Consider the following 14,525-nt stretch of genomic DNA (forward strand, 5'->3'; position numbering starts at 1 on the left):
GTTGGGAGCAATTTACAACCATTCAGAAATCAGACTGGAGAAGCTATGTGGAGAGGAGAAAGTAAATTACACCATAAACAGAAATATTCACAGGGCAAAGAAAGTGCAGACAGACACCCAAAGATCATATACTCAGCGTTGTCCACATTGGAGAAGAAACTGCAGGGTCTGTTGAGAAGGTATACACCCTTTGGCGGGTCTCACATGAAGACGCTTGCCTCTCCAGAAAATCACCCTAAGGCTAGTGTGGGCAGGCTGCAAGGAGATCATGGGGGAAGGTGAGAGGAGGTGAAGCAATTGTCAGAGAATGCCACAATCAGCCTGGCTGGAAGGAGGGCCTGACCACCTCAACTAGTGCTGACGTGGGTCACAAAACCACCTCAGAAGCAAAGGATAGTGAAGTTCAACCATCTGGTCAATGACCAGAGGACTCATTCAGCTAAAAGCACAGTGTCTGATCCGGTCTTAACTAGCCTTCACGTTTGGTCGTTATATTAGTCCATTTTTACACTGTTAATAAAAACATACCCAAGACTGGGTAATTATAAAGAAAAAGAGATTTAATGGATTCACAGTTCCACATGGCTGGGGAAGACTCACAATCATGGCAGAAAGCAAAGGAGAAGCAAAGGCATGTCTTACATGGCAGCAGGCAAGAAAGCTTGTCCAGGTGAACTCCCATTTGTAAAACCATCAGATCTCATGAGACTTATTCGAGTTAAGTCTACCACAAAAATAGTATGGGGAAAACCGTCCCCATGATTCAATTATCTCCACCTGGCCCCACCCTTAACACATGGAAATTATTACAATTCGAGGTGAGATTTGGGTAGGGACACAGCCAAACCATATCAGTCATTCAATTCAATATAGTTTAGTGAATGTCTACTGTATTCATTTTTTTTTCTTTTCTTTTTCTTTTTTTTTTTTCTTTTTTGAGATGGAGTTTCACTCTCGTTGCCCAGGCTGGAGTGCAATGGTGCGATCTTGGCTCACCGTAACTTCCACCTCCCGGGGTTCAAGCATTTCTCCTGCCTCAGCCTCCCAAGTAGCTGGGATTACAGGCATGCACCACCACACCCTGCTAATTTTGTATTTTCAGTAGAGACGCAGTTTCTCCATGTTGGCCAGGCTGGTCTCGAACTCCCGACCTCAGGTGATCTGCCAGCCTCGGCCTCCCAAAGTGCTGGGATTACAGGCATGAGCCATCACTTCCTGCCTACTTTATTCATTTTCTGTGCTGCTTAACTACCCACCACAAACTTAGCAGTTCTAAATAACACACACTCATTATCTATAGTTTCTGCAGGTCAGAAGTTTACACACAGCTTGGCTGGCTTCTCTGCTGAAGGGTTTTACCAGCTGCTATCCAGGTAACAGCTGGGGCTGCAATCTCATCAGAGGCTCAACTGATGAAAGATCTGCTCCAAGCTTCTTCAGGTTGTTGGCAGAATTTATTTCCTTGTGGCCGTCAGACTGAGGGTTTCAGTTTCTTGCTGAAGTCTACCCTCAGCTCTTAGAGACTGCTGACAGTTCCTTGCCACATGGGCTTCTCCAACATGGTCATTTATTTCATGGAAGCTTGTTCCTTCAAAGCCAGCAACAGGGAGAGGGAGAAAGAGAGAGTGATAACAAGACAGACTCCTCTGTAACATAACCATGGGCATGACATCTCATCACCTTTGCCACATCCTATTGGCCAGAAGCAAGCCACAGCCAAGGGGAGGGGATTACACAAAGCTGTAGACTCCAAGAGGCAGCAATCATGGGACATCTTGAAATCTGTCTGCCACACCTGCTGTTTTAGGCACCAGAGGTACAACAGTGAACATTAAGCCATGTCTTACACGAAAGCAGCTGGAGAGAAAGAGACAGAGAAAGAAACCATAGATTAAAGAATTAAGGACATCTATTACATTAAAAGACATATCTATGAATCTCCATGAATCTCAATATCTGGTCCTCATTGGGATCCTAATTTATTTTTTATTTTTTAGAGACAGGTTCTTGCTCTGTTGCCCAGGTTGGAGTGCAGTGGCACAATCAGAGCTCATTGCAGCCTCAAATTCCTGGGCTCAAGTGATCCTCCTGCCTCAGCCTCCTAAGTACCTAGGACCGCAGGTGTGTCCACTGTGCCTGGCTAACTTTTCCTTTTTCTTATTTTTGTAGAGAGGAGGTCTTGCTATGTTGCCTAGACTAGTCTCAAACTCCTGTCCTCAAGTGATCCTCCTGCCTTGGCCTCCCGAAGTGGTGGGATTACAGACATGAGCCACAACACCTGGCCTGGACCCTAATTGTTTTTAATGTAAAAAAAAAAAACCCTGTTATTTACGAAACAATTGGAAATTTAAATACTAACTGGGTCTATGATGACATTAAGGACTTATCATTAATTTTTAAAGTATGATCATTGTGTTTGTGAATGTTTAATGAAGAGTCCGTATCTTTCAGAAATTCATACTGAAATATTACAAATAAAATGATGTGTCCAGGAGATTTTCTTCAAAAACACTATGACAGTGGGAGAAGAAAGTGGGGCTACAGATGAGGTAGAATTCCCAGGAGCTGATCGATGGTTGTGGAGCTGGGATGATGGGCATGTGGGAATTCATCAAACTATTCTATCAGCTTTTATGGGTGTTCAAGATTCTCCACAAGAAAATCTTTAAAGATGGGCAAGTATTTGCCCTCATTTGTAATCAGAAATGCAAATGAAAATTATTTGAAACCACCCCTTTGTATCTATCAAATTGCTAGAATTTTTTAAAAAATGGCAATGCCCATTGCACGTGAGGGAGTGATAAAACGGATGCTCTGATACCTGCTGGGTGGGGGTGGAGAGGAATGGAAGACAAATTGGTCTAGTCTTGGGAAGCATCTTGGCAATATGAATCAACGACCTTTAAAATATTTATGTCCTTTGCTCCAATAATTCCACTTCCGATGATACCCTAAAAATTAACCCTCCAAATGGAAAATGCTTCTGCACAAAGATATTTGTCATAGGCTGTGTAGTAAAGAATCCACCTTACCCAAAAAGCAGTCTGGCCTTTGTTCTCTGCTGCAGGAAGGTGAGCTTTGGGCCCTTGGCATGTCCTGCCTGATAAGAGTGCCTTTGTTTGCCTGGGGCCTTGGCCACTGGACAGTTTCACAGTGATTTATGATGGGGACATTGGGCCATGCAGTATCCATTTTACCTCTGGAGAGGCTGGAGACTAAAGATCAGCTGCACGGGCAGTCAACTGTGGAGCCCCAACAAAATCTCAGGATGCCAAGACTCGAGTGAGCTTCCCTGGTTGCCAATATTCTGTGTGCATTGTTACACATCAGTGCTGGAAAATAACACTGCCCAGCACTCCGTGGGTAAAGGACAACTGGAAACTCCATGCCTGCAACCTTCCTGGACTCTGCCAATTGCACCTCTTTCCTTGGCTGATTTTAATGTGTGCCCTTTAGCTGTAATAACCCATAACTGTGAGTACAACAGCTATCAGTGAGTTCTGTGAGTCTTTCTAGTGAATTATCAAAGCCCACAATGGTTTTTGGAACACCCCCGGACTTGCAATTGGTGTCAGAAGTGAGGGTGGTCTTGTGCACTGTGCTCCCGCTAACTTCGAGCAGAGTTATTTATAAAAGAAAAAAGGGCCGGGGGCAGTGGCGGGCACCTGTAATCCAAACTACTCATGAGGCTGAGGCAGGAGAATTGCTTGAACCCGAGAGGCAGAGGTTGCCGTGAGCTGAGATCGCACCATTGCACTCCAGCCTGGGCGGCAGAGTAAGACTCTGTCTCAAAAAAAAAGAAAAAAAAAAAAAAAAAGGCCTGGGAACAACTGCAATGTTCAATAAGAGGAACACTGTGTGTTTGATACAGCCATTAAATATAGCACTTATAAAAATATATACTAACATGAAAGCCTGGTGCGGTGGCTCATGCCTGTAATCTCAGCATTTTGGGAGGCTGAGGAAGGAGGATCGCTTGAGCCCAAGAGTTCGAGACCAGCCTAGGCAACATGATGAGACCCCATTGCTACAAAAAATACAAAAATTAGCCTAGGGTGGTGGCGCACGCCTATAGTCCCAGCTACTTGGGGGGCTGAAGCAGGAAGATTGCTTGACCTGGGAGGTTGAGGCTGTAGTGAGATGTATTTGCCCCACTGCACTCTATCCTGGGTGACAAAGTGAGACCCTGTTATATATATATTTATGTGGGAGGATGGCTACGTAACACATCAAACACAAAATGTTGGAGGCATAGTATCATTACTATATACATGTAGAATTCAAAACACATGTAGAATAACATCCACAGAAATTATAACAAAATGCAAATGAGTATCTGTTTGGGGGTGGTAATACATATGATTTTATTTTTGCATTTTCTACTTCTGTATATTTTTCAAATGGTCTACAATATGCTGATACACGTAGCTTAGTTTGATAACCAGAGGAGTGTGTGTGTGTGTGTGTGTGTGTGTGTGTGTGTGTGTCTGTGTGTGTGTCTGTAGTTTCTAATTTTAGCCATACTAGGGGCGATTCCATAGCATAAAGAAAGATGGTTCATGACTAGGAACTCCTCAAAACCTCAAATCTGATTCTGTCACTAAAAATGTCACCAAAAGGAAAGAAAGGGAGATGGGATGTAAAGAAATCTAGGCAGCTGCAGAAGGAACTCTGATGGGCACCACTAAAAAGGGGGAAGGACAAATATAAAGGGTCGGAAGAAGAAACAGAAAGCGAGGGCCTACACAGAAGGTCACATGAAGCCCTGAGCCGGGCGCCAGGCAGCTCCAGGAAAGAGAGGGTCATGATGACGGATGATGTGAGTCGATAATGGGGGGCTTCAGCCTGGCAAACCCTTTGAATCACTCCCTGATCAGTACCAACAGTGAGGGCTTCATTCCTTGAATCAGGCAAGGGGGTTTTGAGTTGATACCATGCCCAAAACACTTTCCTAAATATTGCCTCTATTCTCATGGGCTTCTGTTATTGGCAGAGTGGAATGTGAATTAATAAATAAGCTGACTTTGGGTTAAAGAGTGTCAGAAGTCCGAAGCCAGCAATGAGTTGAGACTTGCAAAAAGAGCCCAGGGCATCACAAATGGCTCCTGCTTTTTAAAGTTAAGTTTAGGGCAAGTATAAAAAAAGAAAACACAGGCCACTATTTAGGATCAGTAGTGATTATCAGAAAGAAGGTAGAAGCCCCCCACCCTTAATTTACTTGTCGTTTCTGTCAAATAAAGTCTTTTACCATGAAATGGGTAATACAAATGTTGGTGAGGGAATTAAAGCTCCAAGAGGAGAGGTGATAAAAAGTGCTCCTGCTCTCTAGCCATGCTAATGAATTAAAGCTGCTTACCTCGATGAATTGCTTTCCAGATGCTGATAACCCTTGAAAATGGGACTGGTAAATTGTCAGTGATCTTGGAGGCAACCAAGAGAACAGAAGATTTTAGAAGATGAGGGTTGGTGCTCTTATAACAAACTACAGCCTAGACATAAAGCACTGCATTTTACTAAGTATTTTTACACAAATTCTTGTTTGTTCTTCCCAACAAACAAGTATAGTTGGGCCAAAGTATAGAGGATCAATGTGACTACAAGTGGTAAGGTCCCACCCAGAGGCTTGCAGGTATGATCAGTGGGATCAATAAAATTATTCCATCCATTTTACAGTTGAGGAAGTTGAGGCCCAAGTTAGACTCACCAAAGGTCCCACCGAGAATTCATTCTGCAAATACAGGAGCTACTCATGACTGCCAAGCAAGAATCTCAGATCCTAAATAACCTCTGAGCATCTAGAAAACAAAATGGTGATTACAGTGATGCCGCATGGGTTCATTTACAACACACACACGCTACATCCAATTGACATCATTTCTGTCTTTGCCACATTAGACTCTTGGATGTGGTCCATCTGTATTTCAGCAAAGGTCTTCTTACTCCCCTTCTGTGTCAGCCACAAGGCTAGGCTGTCCCTTAATGGATGGTTGAAGCATGAGGTGCCCACCAGGAAACCAGGAGAGCTGTGTCAGTGAGGCTAACGTGAGTCAAGGCGGGCCGGCCTCAGAGCCTGGTTACTGTTGAAACCTGCACTTTGTTTTACATTGAGAGTTATATTGCTATAGGCAATAGACTATAACTCTCATACATTGAAGGGAAACTGGACTTACCTGGGAAAAGACTGGAGAATTCATAACACTGATGGGAAGGTGGAGGGTCCAGGCAAGGGTGGCCAGAACTGTCTTGTCAGGGCACTCTTGCTGGAATACATGCCTCTGAGTGTTGTCTCAGGGCAGGGGGGCTGTCCTTCTACCACCAAATCAAGATTGAAAGTTCAGGACAGTGAGTCCCACTGCGTAGCTTTAGAAATTGTGCCTACCTATCGAGCTTGGAGAAAGGAGGGAGAGAGATGTCATTAAACCTCATGACATGAGAGTGGAGGAAGGCAGATTCTCCAAAGAAAATTGGGGTTATTGCTGGAAATAAGGCAAGCGAGCCACCTTATTGACACTTACGCAGGGCCATAGAGGGCAGCTTCTTGGGAGAACGCACCTCTGTTTCCAGGGCCCGTGTTAACATGTGGAGGGACTACTGCGAGAAAAACACCAGAAAATAGATTTTGGTAAAGTATAAGAAAACACTTGCTAAGAGTTGAGCTTTCTGACAAACAGATGAGCAATTATAGGAGGCAGCAGTGGTGTTCAGACAATCATTGGGTTTACCAGGAAAGTTGTAGTGAACTCATATATCAGATGGGGAATGGGGCTGGACCGCAGAGCAAAGTCCCTGTCAATTCTGAATTTCTGATTCTATCATGAAACAGTGAATGCATGGCCTGGTTCGACAGCATGAGCAGTATCTAGCATAAGAGGGAATATCAATCCTTTACAAAACTCAGAAATTAAAGTTCACTCACACCACTCCTAAGCTGCCATATTTCATCATCAGCCAAGCTCCTGACACAGGGGTTCAAAGAAATTAAAGTCTTGTTTTTCTTGATGCCCACGGAGAGTTTGCAGTCACCTGGCTGTGGGCTGCAGCCCTGTGGATGGAAAGCACATCTGAGTCAGTGCCTCTGTCAGGAGACAGATGGAAGCGGCCACATGACCCCTGGTCCCACATCCATTCCACCAAATGGAGAGACATGACAAGCCTTTTATTTTCAGGACAGGGCGTCATTGATTATTCCCTGTTAATGCTTCCCTGTCGATGGCGGGCAGGGACTAGAGGGAAATGGAAGGATGTGATATCCGGGCCCCCCAAAGGGAAAATCAATGTGATATGGTTTGATATTTCATCCTAGGATAACCTCTTTCTCTGAGCTCCAACCCACAGGCCACTGTTTCTCTCCCCACCAACTCTACCAGACACTGTCACCCCCTCTCACAGTCATCGAAGGACACAGAGGGAGGAGACAGATGAGGAGTGGGCACCAAAAATGATTAAACTCTGCTTTTGTTTTCTTTTAGGAATGTATAGCAACAAAACAGTCTACGAGCTGTGCTGGGACTTCCTCAGCAGCATCAAATCAGAAGGGAAGAGTCTACTAAGTCAGCTGAAGAAACCCTTGTCTGACTTATTACAGATGCAACCCACAGAACACTAATCTCAAAGGACGACCTTGGAAAACCGACAACCTAGAAACTGCCTGCCCCCTGGCACAATGAGGAAAGTTACAAGTTCAGAGCAAGAGGCAAAGACTTGTAATGCAGGGAAGTGAGAGGGAGAAAGCAACCTCTTTGTGTACACACACGCACACACACACGTGCGCACGCACACATACACACACACACATCAAACACCAAGTATTTATGTTCCCCCTCCCCCAAAAGAATCCAACATTCAAAACAAAACTCTCATGAATCTTGTATGTAACAGAAAGGGGAATTTTTGTTCCTTCTGGGGTTTCAGGGTAAAGAGGAAACACCACCACTTTATTATCTTTTAAATGGGGATGCAAAACAATAATATCCAGATACTTAGAGCTATGCTCACCCTTTGGTTCCAGACAAGGCATCTTGTTAGCATTTAACCTCATCAGCGCTGTAGCCACACAGATCCAGAAACTGTGTTAGTTTATTTTGTGCTGCTTAGTTTATTTTGCAGTGTTGCTTCTGGAAAGCTCCAGGTTGTTCACTGCTTTTTCCCTTTCACGTAGGAGTTGCGCTGGGAGAAATGAATAGTGGTTTTCCCTGCTTTCCTTGCTCCCTGGGGACAGGAATCAGGGACTGAGCCCTCTGCCTGGGAAAGGCTGAACCAGGTGAACTGCAACAGGCTTTTCCAACTCTGATTCTATGTAGGGTTCCTGTGGTACAGACTCATGGGGCTGAGCCAAGGAGTCTGTTTTCTGCCTGTTGGGGGAATTGGGCAACTCATGTTTTACATACCGATGCAGTGTGGATATCAATTCTACTGGAGTTCTTGTAAGTACTACTTTATCCAATGCATTCGTAAATGTATACGATTATATCTGTGTTACTCACAGGAGCTACTGTTTAATATCTTAAACTAAAAGCATGTGTCTTCACAGGAACATGATTCATTTCGGTTATGCAATTCACAAATAACCTGCAAGGATGCTGCCACTGAAGCTGTGGGTTGCAAACATCCTACACAGTGTTGCTGCACATCCCTGGATTCGTCTCTCCACAGGGAATCAACTTCACACTTTGGGTTCTACCCCATCGACTGGTCACAGTCATTCCTGCCTGAGTCACTCTCCCCTGGACTCTGGTACACCATTAGTCTCATTTCCCTGCGGCCTGGGGTCTTTCCTCCACCCCACACTGGCCAGTGAGGGGCTCAGGTCTTTTGAGGTTAGGAGAAGAGGGAGAAACAAACACTGGCAAGCACTTAGTCCCACACCAGTGATATGGTATAGGAGGGTGAGTATCCTAATCAGAACAGATACTGGCCAAAAGACTCAGGGTCAGAATCCCAATGTGTCTGATGCTGTGGAAGTTTCTTTTCAAACAATGTGGAGAATATACATGGCCTGATAGCCTATTTGAAAAGAAAATGCCATGGGCCCTCAAGGATCCCCAAACTGCAGGAGGGTTGGAGCTCGCGGACAGTCCAGGAGGGAAGGACTCTGTGTAATACTTCCTGCTGAGGCTCTGGGCTTAAAGGGGAGCTGGGACTGCACATGCCCTCCCCTCAGCTCTCAGATATCCGCTTACACTCAAAAACACCTTTCCATGCTCATACACTTTTTTAGGCTTTCATTTGCCTTGTTTCATTGAATAAAATACGCTTCGAGAAAAATGCACAATCATAAGTGTACAGCTCCATGTACACTCTCTTTTACAAAGAGAACTGTCTTAGTTTATTTCGTACTGCTGTAACAGAACACCTGAGACTGGATAATTTACAAATAAGAGAAGTTTACTTTTCACAGTTCTGGGGGCTGGGAAGTCCAAGATCAAGGCATCAGAATCTGATGAGAACCTTCTTGCTGCATCCTCACACAGCAGATGGTGGAAGGAGGTGAACCCACACCCATGAGCCCTTTTTATAGCATCATTAATTCATTCACGAGTCTTCAGTGAACTTTAATTTCTGAGGTTTGTAGGGGATTGGTATTCCCTCATATGCTAGATGTTACACTTGCTGTCAAAACCAGGCCATGCATTCACTCTTTCATGATAGACTCGGGATACAGCAAGAACACATCCTCTAAACAAAGACAGAACATGACCACAATTTCCACAGGCCCTTCTTCTCCCTCCAGTGACTACTCACATCTACAGCAAGCACAATCCTGATTTGTAACAGCAAAGTTCCGTTTTGCATCTTCTCAACCCTGTATAAATGGAATCATATAATGCATTCTCATCTTTGACTTCTTTTGCTCAACACTGTAATTCTGAGATTCATACATGTTGCTGCATACAGTTTGTTAATCCTCATTTCTGTACAGTGTTCTGTTCTATGAATATACCACCACTTAGGAATTCATTACCCTATTGATGGGTACTGGTATCATTTCCAGTTTTCACTGTTATATGTAGCACTGTTGTGTACATATGTTTTGATGCATATATGGATGTATATGTATATTTCTATGCGGTTTGTACTTCCCAGTGGAATTTCTGGTAGATTGGGTTTGTGTATATTCAGCTTTAATGAACATTGTCAAATAACTTTCCAAAGTGGTTGTACAAATTTACTCCCTGACAGTAGTTTATGAGGGTGTTCACTGTTCCATATCCTTACTTAGTAGTTGGCGTTATCTTTTTAAATTTAGACTTTCTGTTGAATGTGTAGTAATATCGCATTGGGTTTTCATTTGCATTTCATGGATGACTAATGACATTTAAGCACTTTTTGATGTGTCTATTGGCCATTCGGATATTCTCTTTTGTGATGTTTTCTTCAAGCCATTTGCCCATAATTTCACTGGATCATCTGTTTGTTTTAATTGATTTGTAGTACTTTTAAAAATAGATTCTGAATGCAAGTCTTTGTCAAATATTTGTGTTACAGGTATAATCTCCTTTTTTATGGCTTGCTTTTTTACTAATGGGGTCTTTTGATATATAGAACATTTCAACTTTAATATAATTCAATAATTATAGTAATCATTTTCTTTCTCTTCCTAGATAGTGCTTTTGGTATTTTATTTTTTAAATCTTTACCTACTTCAAGTAAATGAAGATACTTTCCTTTTTTTAACCATAATCTTTACTTTTTTATACTTTGATCTTTTTTTTTTTTTTTTTTTTTTTTTTTTTTTTTTTTTTTTTTTGAGACGGAGTCTCGCTGTGTCTCCTAGGCTGGAGTGCAGTGGCGTGATCTCGGCTCACTGCAAGCTCCGCCTCCCGGGTTCACGCCATTCTCCCGCCTCAGCCTCCCAAGTAGCTGAGACTACAGGCGCCCGCCACCACGCCCAGCTAGTTTTTTGTATTTTTTTTAGTAGAGACGGGGTTTCACCATGTTAGCCAGGATAGTCTCGATCTCCTGACCTCGTGATCCACCCGCCTCGGCCTCCCAAAGTGCTGGGATTACAGGCTTGAGCCACCACGCCCGGCCTATACTTTGATCTTTATGATGCAATCTATATGGACTTGGTTTTTTTCAAGCTGTGAAAACAGGGATCAAGATGTATATTACCTGTGAACATCCAACTAAGTCAGCACCATATATCGAACAGCTCACCCATTCCTTGCTGCACTACATCATTACCTTTGTCCTTAGTTAAGTGACTACGTGTTTGGATCAGCTTCTAGACTCTGTTCTGTTTCACTGTTTTATTTGTTTATTCTTGCACCAATACCACATGGTATTAATTACTGTAACTTTATAAGAAGTCTTGATAGCTAGCAGTGTGTCTTCCAGCTGTGTTCTTTAAACACTCTTCTCTATTCTTGGTCTCTAATGTTTCCATATGTTTCAGAATCAGCTTAATTTCCCCCAAGAAATCTGCTGTGATTTGGACTGGAATTGCATTAACTCTGTAGACCAGTTTGAAAATAACTGACATCTTTACAATACTGAGGCTTTCAATTCATGAACACAGCAGATCTCTCCATTTATTTAGACCTTATTTATTTTTCCTCTGTAATGCTTTCCATATAAAGATTATTTTCTCTCTTTCATTAGATTTATTATCAGTTTATGTCTTTGATGCTATTGTAAATATTTTTAAATTTCATTTTTGAACTGAATATTGCAGATATATAAAAATATCCTTGATTCTTGTATAGTAAACTTGAACCCAGTAGCCTTGCTAAATTTACTTATTTCTAATAAATTTGTTGACCATAGATTCTTTTGAATGTTCTACATAAACAATCATATGCTTTGCAGTCTGTAACTTTTTTTCCTTGCCTTATTGCAATGGTTAAGATCTCTAGTACAATGTTTAATAGAAATAGTATTTGGAAATATTCCTAATCTCAGGGTGAAAGCTTTTAATATTTCACTATTAACTATGATATTTCCTGTAAGATTTTTACTGATGATCTTTACCAATTTAAAGATGTTTCCTTCCAGTCCTAGTGTGTTAAGTGTTAACGATGAATATGTATTTGATTTTATCAAATGCTTTTTCTGCATCATTCTATTGAGATATGTTTTCTGCCTTATGATGCTAATATAGTGAAATACACTAATATTTAAATGGAAACATAATTCATATATCTTAAAAATCATAATTTTAAAGAGTACAATTCAGTGGTTTTTAGTATATTCACAAAGTTGTGACCTATTACCATCATATAACTCCAGAACATTTTCATCACTCCAGAAAGAAACCTCATACCTACTAGCAGTCCTTCCCCATTTCCCTTTTCCCCTTGGCAGCTACTAATCTACTGTCTGTCTCCAATATCTATCTCTATGGATTTGCCTATTCTGAACATTTCATGTGAGTGGAATATGGCCTTTTGTGTCTGGCGGTTTTCAACTAGCATAATATTCTCAAAGTTAATCCATGTTGCCACATGAATCAGTACTTCAGTACTCTTCATGGCAGAATGATGTTTTATTGTACAGATACACTACATTTTGTTTACCATTCATCAGTTGATAGGTACTTGGGTGGTTTTCACTTTTAGTCTATTGTAAATAAAGCTATAATGAACATTTGTGTACAAGCTTTGGGGGGTACATAAGTTTTTAACTGTCTAGGAGTGGGCGTAAAGTGGCATCTTGTAGTTTTAGTATTTCTTCAGTGACTAATGATATTGAGCATCTTTTCATGTGCTTGTTGGCCATGCATACGTCTTCTTTGGAGAAATGCTTACTCAAGTCTTTTTGCCCATTTTTAAATTGGATTGTTTACCTTTTGGTTGTTGAGTCATAAGAGTTCTTTATATATTCTGGATATCAGACCCTTATCTGATATATGATTTGCAAATATTTTCTCCCATTCTGTGGTCATCGTTTCATCTTCTTGACAGTGTCTTTTTGAAGGACAAAATTTTAAATTTTGACAAAGTCTTACTTATCTATTTTTTTTTCAATTGCCTGTGTGTGTGGTGTCATATCTAATAAACCATTACCTCATCCAAGGTCATGAAGATTTATGTGTTTGTTTTCTTCTCAATGTTTTCTAGTTTTAGCTCTTACATGTAGGTCTTTGATATGTTTTGAGTTAATTATGCATATTGTATAAAGAGAGATCCAACTTCATTATTTTGCATGTGGATATCCAGTTGTCCCAGGTAGTTTGTCAAAAATAAATCCAGTTGAATGGGTTGAAAACACTGATTTTGTGATGTTAAGCCAAAATCTTGCATTTCTAAAATAAATAATTCACTTAACTTTACTTTCTAATATTTTCTTTAAAATATTTATAAGTATGTTCATTTGATATAGTGACCTATAATTTTCCTTTCTTGTAATGAACCTGCCACCCTTTGGTATTAAAATTATGGTAGCCTCAAAGTGAATTGGGAATTATGCTTCTTTTTCTATTATTTCAAACAGTTTGTATAAGACTAGTGTCAATTCTTTAAATGTTTAAAAGAATTTGCTGGTGAAGCAAAAATCTGGACTGGGGATTTGTTTATGGGAAAGTTATAGTTATAGATTCAACTTTTTTTTTTTTTTCTTTTTTTTCTGAAACACAGTCTCACTCTGTCATCCAGGCTGGAGTGCAGTGGTGTGATCTCGGCTCACTTCAATCTTCACCTCCCAGGTTCAAGCGATTCTCATGCCTCAGCCTCCTGAGTAGCTAGGATTACAGGAGCATGCCACCACGACCAGCTAATTTTTGTATCTGGTCTCAAGCTCCTGACCTTAAGTGATCCACCTGCCTCAGCCTCCCAAAGTGCTGGGATTACAAGTGTGGGCCACTGTGCCCAGCCCAGATTCAACTTCTTAAATAGATATAGACAATTCAAATTTTCTATTTATTCTTTTGGGTGGTTGTTGTTGTTGTTGTTGTTACAGGGTCTTACTCTGGTTGCCCAGGCTGGAGTGCAGTGGCAGCATCTCAGCTCATTGCAGCCTCGACCTCCTGGGCTCAGGTGATTCTCCCACCTCAGCCTCCTGAGTAGCTGGGTTCACAGGTGCACGCCACCACGCTCAGCTAATTATTTGTATTTTTAGTAGAGATGGGGTTTCACATGTTGGCCAGGCTGGTCTTGAACTCCTGGACTTAAATGAGCCCCCCACTTTGGCTTCCCAAAGAGCTGGGATTACAGGCATAAGCCACCATGCCCAGCCTTCTATTTACTCATGAGCTGGTAAATTGTGTTTTCCTAGAAATTCCATTTCATGTGGATTTTCTGATTTGCTGACATAAAGTTCTTCATATTATATTCTTAGAATACGAAGATTTGGGGTTTTTAAAAACCTCGGGCTTTTTCTAGGGTTTTATATTGGTAATTTGTGCCTTTTTTCTATTTTTAAAATAGAGTTTAGAGTAGTTTTAGATTCACAGCTAAATTGAGCAGAAGGTACAGAGAGTTCCCATATACCTTCTTCCCCCACACATGCACAGCCTTCCTCACCAGAGTGATACATTTGTTACAATCAATACATTATCATAACACAGTGACACATCTTTATCATCCAAA

The 14,525-nt window shown here is 41.6% G+C and overlaps 1 protein-coding gene across 12 annotated transcripts in view; it reads right to left on the bottom strand.

The window, feature by feature from the left end:
* Positions 1–539: 539 nt before the first annotated feature.
* The window catches only part of LOC105495870 (G-patch domain containing 2 like), an 84,221-nt gene continuing 70,235 nt past the window's right edge, over positions 540–14,525 (bottom strand). For 2 of the 12 annotated variants that reach the window (XR_011625713.1, XR_011625709.1), the window contains 4 exons: positions 9,742–9,802; positions 5,705–5,795; positions 5,357–5,420; positions 540–1,857 (listed from right to left, as the gene is read on the bottom strand). The gene's annotated coding sequence lies outside the window, so the exon portion shown is untranslated. Of the gene's footprint in view, positions 1,858–5,356; positions 5,421–5,704; positions 9,803–14,525 lie in introns of all 12 variants that reach the window. The other 10 variants (XR_011625712.1, XR_011625708.1, XR_011625711.1 and 7 more) reach the window with 7 other exon arrangements.

The sequence above is a fragment of the Macaca nemestrina genome, chromosome 7 (assembly GCF_043159975.1).
Source record: "Macaca nemestrina isolate mMacNem1 chromosome 7, mMacNem.hap1, whole genome shotgun sequence".
NCBI classification, from domain to species: domain Eukaryota; kingdom Metazoa; phylum Chordata; class Mammalia; order Primates; family Cercopithecidae; genus Macaca; species Macaca nemestrina.